This window comes from Barbatula barbatula (genome assembly GCF_947034865.1).
Source record: "Barbatula barbatula genome assembly, chromosome: 7".
In the NCBI taxonomy this organism is placed as follows: Eukaryota; Metazoa; Chordata; class Actinopteri; order Cypriniformes; family Nemacheilidae; genus Barbatula; species Barbatula barbatula.
Genome location: NC_136770.1, coordinates 20688407 through 20696908, shown reverse-complemented (window position 1 = coordinate 20696908; position 8502 = coordinate 20688407).

Here is an 8502-nt window from a genome sequence, read left to right as displayed (position 1 = left end):
GATTAGACCCGCGGGTGTCTGTGGACAATGCTATCAGACGCCACCTTTCAGCGAGCACTGTACGTTTTGTACAAACAAGAGCAACCTGCGGCGTATCATTCAATCTCAATCGCCTTTTACCATGAAGCATAATGATGTGCTTCCCGTGAAGATGCAGAAGAAATTGTGAGAGCAGTTGTGGGCTCGAGTGAGAAGCGTGTATGACCTGATTGATTGTGTTGTTATTGTTAAGGACTCTGTTCCGTCTGCCTGCGGGACTCTATCTCGCCATTCATCCACTCGTCTGTTTGCTCTGGCTCTCATAAATTTCACAGGCAGAGCTGAGCCCAACTGGGACCTTAAACAATTGCCTTATTGATGGATGCCCACGTATGAGCGGAAGCGAGGCTTTACAAGAGCTGCTACTTTACTTTACTCCTGCTGCCTGATTTCACTGCTTATGTCTCCTTAACGTATGTTTTTATTTAAATGAGCCATACAAAGATTAGTCCTATATTAGTCCATTATATACTTCATAGTGAATTTATGTTGTATGCTTAATATTTTTTATTCTAATGCATAATAATGAGAATTCCAATTCTCTTTAGATCCTAAGTGGCAGTTGTTGTTGTTGATTGGTCACAACCCAATAATGGATAGAAGGCCTGTTCTGATAGGGTCATAAATGCAAACGCCCACATGAAACCTCTGAATTTCAAGAGAACGTATTTTAATCAATTTGAAAAAATAGTTTGTGCGCTCTTTCAATTCATGTCATGTTTATAATTTTGCTCATTGCTGGGCCTTAATAGTTTGTGATGTACTTTTTTTATTTAAACTAAAATTAACTACTTTGCGAGAAGTAAACCCTGGTCCAGAAGCACATCCGATTTATTTTATCAAAAAAAAAAACTCACATAGATAATAAAATCTTTAAATATCTGTTTAACATTTAAATTTAGCTATATAGGCCTAAATGTTCTGTTGGTTTGACCAGCATTGTTTACGTCTTCTGTAGCGTTTTTCACCATTTTGTATTGTTGCAGAGCAGTATAAAAAATACATTGTAGAACAAAAAGTATGAACATTAAAACAGTAAAGAACAAGGCTTCCCGAACTGTGGGACGCGGCCCCTGGTGGGTCACAGCAGAGGGCATGAGTAAATCATAATTTTTCATGTTTTGTATTATACAGTATAGCACTGTATTCTTCAAATCGATATTATACAAATCATTGTCAATTTAATAAAAAACCTCCTTATAATTCACTCTCAAAAGTGATCATCTTTTTGTGTTATTATAAACCAGGAGGATCCTGGTTTTTATATTAAATTAACACTTGTTTTACAATATTACTCAAATGATTTGTGAACTTACCAACTTCTCAAATTTAATTTGCATTTTGAAATAGTATGTAGTATATTTACGTAATATATTTACGTAATATATTTATTATAGGGCTGTCAACGTTAAGGAATTCGTTCAGCGTTAAAAATATTTTACGCCATTAACGCAACTTCTGTTTTTCTGTCATCGCTGTCTAGCGTTACATTTAAATCACGCTCTTCTTCATATAAAGGACTTTAAACTATTCAGGCGCGATGGTTTCGGTATAGATTGGTCCAGTATAGATTGACAGCTTCTGGCTGCGCAACACGTGGTGTACACGTGGGCTAAATGCTACATCAGAATCTCAGACAGCACCAGTATTAATTTCTCTTTCGTGCTTGAATGAACAAAAACACACAAGATTACGCCAGTAAGCACGTTTTGTCTAGTTTTTTTCGCAAGCACAGTCTTAAAGCACAGTTAAATAAGTCTTAAATAATTGCAAAGAGTAGTGAAAAGAAGAATCGACCTGCTGAGAGCCGCAGGTACTGTAGCTCTTTGAGGGTCCGCGTTCTTAAATGTGTTGCTGTGACTACTGTCATTAATGTTAACCAGAGAACAAAAGAGAAGAAGAAATCAACGTGATTTTGTAGCTTTAATGAGGATTCTTCAGTATTTTATGTATTTAGCAGTAAAGCAGTAAAGACTCTAAAAAGTTGTTTCTAAATGTATTTTTTCTTCATTCAATTGGAGATAAAATGTGAAATTATTATCTATATATGAAAGTGTGTATAAAAACATAAATGCTGTGTTGTGAAATTTTTTTTAATCGATTGACAGCACTAAAAACACGTTAAACTAAATGAGTAGTGTCTGAAAAGGTGCGATTAATCGTGATTAAAAATGGTAATCGACAGCCTTAAATTATTATCATCTTTCATTTAGCAAATTGTGTGGTCCACATAGAAAAACCGTAGTATTTTTATAGTTTTTACCATAGTAAACTATATTAAATTCAGGTATAGGATAGTATAATAGCCTTGGTATAGTAGTATAGTAATTGATAAATTGTAGTATACTTAAATATTTATTATAATAAAGTTTGCAAACACTACAATATCCAGAAGTTTCAGTACAGTTTTCTATAATAAATACTACAGTAATTTTTCACTAGGCAGTGCACATAATTTTACATGAAACCATTAAAAAAGATATACATTTATCTGATTTCTGTTTGGGGGCCTTGGAGCTTGTGGTGTTTGGGGCTGAGGCCTACCTCTCGAAAGTTTGGGAAGCTCTGATTTAGAATAGGGAAAAAATAAACAACAGAAAGAAGATGATTAAATACTGTATGTAGATGTATGTCCATGATATTTTAGGCCACTATCAATGTCGATTCTGGGTAACAGGGGAAATATTGGCTGCGAGCCTCTTTCCTCCTTCAAGAATCGTGATTATATCCAGTGAGGTGCCGTAATGGGCACACAAGATGATGTGGATGACAGCAAGGCCTGAGTTAAATGCATTGATTTTCAGCAGGAGTGTGCACGTCATGCGCTTGTTTATACAGTAATTGCTTCACGACAATAAAGCAATATCAATCCCAAACGCTCATCCACCAATCGCCTGACCTCAGCAATGCCCTGCTTGTTTCTTCTTTGTCCTAAGGACAAATACGGCACATATAACATATTTAATTCTAGCATGCATCAGCTCGAGGCACTCAGTGAGACGGTGAGGGTGCTGGCAAAATGGAGTCTTGAAATATTTATTAAGGCGATGCATATTCAGCCTGAGGTCCTTTGTGAGTGCTCTTGTGATCTTCCGCAACACGTTCGCAAATTAAATATTGATGGCGTTTAAATAAATAGGCGAATGGCACGCCCCGGCTTGAGAGGATGCCGGCTGAATAACTGAAGATATCAGGAGGTGGCTGGAAAGTGTCTCTCTCAAGAGACGCAAGACTGATGGGGCCTACAACGTTTATAGGGGACATTTGTTACTGTATCTCACCCTCATTGGCTTCTTTCATAGCCTACTATGCAATGACTAATCTGAAATCCATTCAGAGACGATGTGCACCAGGTTGCTTTTGGAAGACGCTTTTATCCAAACAACTCTAAGATATTCAAGAAACATTTGATCAGTTTGCAAATCTTCCCGTGGAATTGAACTCATGATTTTGACACTGTGACTTAGGCCTACAGTGCATTCAAGAAAAGGCATAGATTTTTTTTCAATATGTATGTTCTCTGAGAATCAAACCTCTGCCATTTATGTCACATCGGCTTTTAGTGCCAATACATTGTATTTTATTGCAAACCTCAAATGTAAATCACTCCAAAATGAATATATCAAAGATTAGCTGCGAGGCGCTTAATTGAGACAAACTGTTTCCACACAAAAGCAGTGTGTTCAGTATACTGAAGCATTTCCTCATCTTCCATTCAGAACAGCCTCTGGTCTTCCTGTTGGGATCCCTCTGCATTTCTGAGGTTGTACGTTCCCCTCAAGGAGTTTCTCTGTTCCAAATACTCCCTCCCGCCAGCAATGTTTGTACAAACATGAAGTCCCATCTCAAACCCATACCAATAGAACAGAGCTGCCTCCAAGTTTTTTAAATAACCTTACACACACACACACACACACACACACACACAGTGAGATGTGTTTAAAAGTTTAAAGAGTTTATAAATTCACCTAAAACACATCATTTGTTGCATTCTATTCTAAAGATAATTTTGAATCAATTTAGCAATGGAACGATTGACGGCTGATATGTTCCTCCACAATCAGACCTTTAGGATATGTAACAGACTCCTTAAAAAGGTGAAATAAAAGTTTCCATATTCATATTTACATTAATATTATTGACATGAATGTTAGCTTTAATTTTCCCTTTTTTATTTTAATAAGCCATTTTTATGTTTTAAGTTAAAAAATGTTACTGTAGATCTATTAATTTGCAGTATTGAGTATCAATATTGAGACCCATGTTTTATTTTATTTAAATGATAAGACATTTTTTTACAGTAGTTTTAGTAAAGTAAAATAACCATGGTTTTTAGCAGCAATGCCACAAAAGAAACATTTTTGGGTTTCCCGAAAAACCATTTACTCAAATGTTCTTATCAGAGCCATTTCATTCCTTACTTTTTCATAATCTTCTTTGGATGTTAAAGGATCTTTATGGGACCATTCATCCAAAAATGGTCCTTCTGTGTCTTTGTAAAGCTGCTTTTTTATGGTGTACTGTATGTTACCATAACGTATGCGCATGCATAGAAAACTACAGATAAAGTACCTTAAATTTACCCTAGAAATTGCAATGAGTCGTGATATTAATTCACATGGATAAGTATCAAATCTCTCATTAGAATTTGCAGCTCTGAAAGATCAAGAGAGAGGAAAATGCAATGTGGAGTTAAATCCTGTATGCTGTTTCTCCCATCTTGGAAGGTGGCCAGACGTCTACCACTTGCATACATTTATTCATACAATATATAAAGTACTGTACATTATACGGTATACTGACAAAAAGGCTGCTTTAGTGCCTCCATATTCCAATTTCCTTTCAAAGGCATACGCAACTTAAAGTGACAACCCAAAATGTAATAGCATGTGTATTTGCTTAGAAACGTTATGTAGAGTTGCACGCACGGCTGGGGCCGCACTTTTCGTCTAACCTACATTGAGAGAGTGAAGGAAACGTCAGAAGATCATTCACTTCCCGCTCTTTCCACCTAAGGATAGAACAGCCCCATGGGAATTCAGCAGGGCTTCTAACACTGGGTATTACAAACATCAGGATAATGAGATGAATTCAAATGCTAGTTTGCATTAAGGCCTCGTCTTTCTGCCCTGTGTATATGATTTGTTGTTGAATGTATAAATAGTGATCTTTTAGCTGTCAGACGGAGCCTGCTAGAGGTCTCCTGGGATATGATCCAGTTTTAAAGATTCCCTTAGGAAATATGGAATCCCTTGTGATGATACACATGCTGCAAATTCAAGCGGATATGGTGAATACTGTACATTTATATTTCACAGTGACCCCATAAAGCCCCGGAATGACAGACTGGAAGCTCCAAACTGTTTGGACAGTGTTTTGCAAATATTTAACAGGACAGATATTTAAAGATTAAGAAGGGATTATGCTCAATTATTAAAAGAAAACTACTCTGCTTAGAATTACAAATGCTGTTGCAATGAAAACTATAACATAAGAGTTTTGTCACAAGACCCAAGAAAATATTTCCATTGGCTCTCCTTTTAGTGTCATTGATGTCAAGACGAAATATATGGAACAAATGTCAGTAATGTTTCTTTATTACACGTATCTCTTAAGTTTTAGCAATAATAATAATGTTTACCTCAGCAAGCTCCATTATTATGCAATGTTTCATATTTTAGATCTTCTGCAATGGAGCCAAAAGTTTAGTTTTATCTCGAGATGACGTTGGACACAATCGATTGAACGGCTGTGCTGGCTTTTTGAGTGACTGTTTCGAACATGTTCTGTCAAGGAAAGATTTTCCTGTCTGCCAAAAGAGCCATGCAGCCCAAACAAAACAAAACCCAACTGTTCAGAGATACAGTAGGATTGAAATCGACATTTGCAACACTTAAAAAAAGCATAATGGATTTCAACTTGATCTCAGGAATATGTAACTATTTCAGGCTTTTTCGTAAAACTTGTATGTTGTGAATTGTACAAAAACGTACAATAACAAGGAAAAAAAGCAATCCTGAAGACCCAACCCTTACATCACCGGCGCAAAAGCAAATCTTACAGAAATGTACGAATGATTTTGTACGAATTTATACGAATAAGCCGAAATTAGCTAAATCCTAAAATGAGACTGTGTTGTGGATTTGGACATTTTGTATCTAATAGGTTCAACAAAGACATTTTCTTATTGAGTGTATGAACCTATTTTTTCAGTTTATGAGTTACAGAGAAATATTTACTTGGTGTCTATTTGAAACCTCGTGTCTCCATTTTTCATAAACAAATTGCCATGCATCATTATTATTAGTAACCCCTGTTTATCACTTGGTTTTGCAAATATCGAACCAATAAAAAGTATTAAGGCAACACTTTGTAGTTATTCGACCTTAAAATAATGTCTCTAAAATGAGAACAACTCTTAACCGGAAGAATTCTTCTGCCGCTGCTACCTGAGCAGCCTTAAAGCGGCCACACTGTAAGTTCTGTGTTCGGGTCGGTATGAACAGCCCCGCCCATCCCCTGCCTGTGAAAAAGTGCCACATGGTTTCCTTGCGCTGCCCACTGGGAAGCTTATACAGCGACAATTGCGCTTATCAACCACATGTGGGAACCGCAAAAAAAAGTTCTATAGTGTTGAAAAAAGTACTTGTCAACTTTGACAATATAGTATTTATTCATTTGAAAAGTACAGTGTTTTTTCCCTTTCCTTAAAACAGTAAATTTGGATATCCGATATTTCGAAAGGACAGCAACGATTTATTCACAAACGTTACAAACAACATAGTGAATATTTAAGCTGTGGCAGCCTTGCGATCTAAAAGCACCCTAAAAAATTCCTATGCAACTTTTGCAGGCATTCAGTCAAAACATTGACATTTCAATTGTTGTTATTATTATTGCATGAAAGAATGACTAGCATAGTCTCGATTACTTCTAGATTTGAGATCCAAAAAAGAGACAAAGTCATTCGGGTTTGAATCAAAATTTTTGTGTGAACTGTTCCTTTTACAATGACATCAGCTTTCCTCCACCATGCCAGCTCACAGACAAATCTGCAAGTTAAAAAGGTTTAACAACATACAGTAATTCTAACTCAGTCTGACTTTATTGGGGTAGAGCGTGAAACGAGATCCACAGCCCTGACTCAAATTAGAGATACACCAGACCCAGCAGCGCTATCATTTACAACCTCACATCATCACTCAAACAATCACATTGCCAAATATCCTCAGTGAGAGAGACTTCGGAGGGAACCTAATTGGGAGCAGGGCCTGTCCCGGGTCAGATCTGTGTGGTATAAACTCTCTTTCATTTTTATTAATACCAGTGGGCTGTCACAGTCTCTAAGTGTGAAGTCAACCATGCAGCCATTTGAAAACATGACAGTGTTGTAATTGATGCCTCATTTTCAGTCTTTTTTACCTCTTCTGTGGGTGAAGGTATTTGTTTCATAGGTCTGATCTGCACAGGCATGTGTCGCTTTTCTTGTAACTTTGATCGATTAATTTCGCTTAGAAATGACAAAACAGACATCAAATGGATTTGGACTGATGTTAAAATGCTGATGTGATTGCATTAAATCGTAGCAATTTAAACTGTTGAGTTCAACTATCTGTGAAGTTTTGAATGATGCTGCACATTTTTGACCTGAATTAAAACTTGATTAAAATTGAAGGTGGTTGTGAACACAGCGGTGTTCGACCTACAGTATGCGATCGACATGAAAAGGTGCAAAAATCTTTTCAAATGAATTTGAATGACCCAGGTAGCAATCTCTGACACCCCAATGAATCATTCTTTCATTCTACACGATTAATACTTTGATTTCCACAAGATAAAGAGTACTTGGATGTAAAATGGGATGAACACATAAAAGATTATAAATTGCTAAACTAACATCAGACTATATGCATTAATAAAGTCTACTAATGATATTCGCCATTAAATTACATTTATAATTATTTTTCACAAAGCTTTGTTGTGTTAGCCTTGTATCATGAGTGAAAAGGTCTGGAGGTCGATTCACAAGGAGCGCAAATACAGCACTGATAAAATGACTTGCTTTGGATGAAAGGATCCAAATGCATGAAAATATATCATCAGAAAATCTGAAAAAACGATTCCTGACTTGCGTGTCAAAGGTATATATAAATTAAATGAATTCTAGTTTGATTAAAAGTTTCCTCAAGATTCTGACAATGATTGATGATGATTCATTAAAAGTTTCTTTATTCATTTAGTCATGATTAACGGTGAGTCACAACTGACACGTTACTCAAAGTTCCATTACTGAATGCATTTCTAAACAGAAGTATGTTTTGAAGTATAGGGATTACAAAAAGGCATTGAACAATAAATATAGATTAGCTGAAAATCTATGTTGTATGCGTTTAGATGTGTGAGATCTACGTATATTTAATCAACATCACGGGTATTTAAACACAATTGAATTAAGCAGTACCT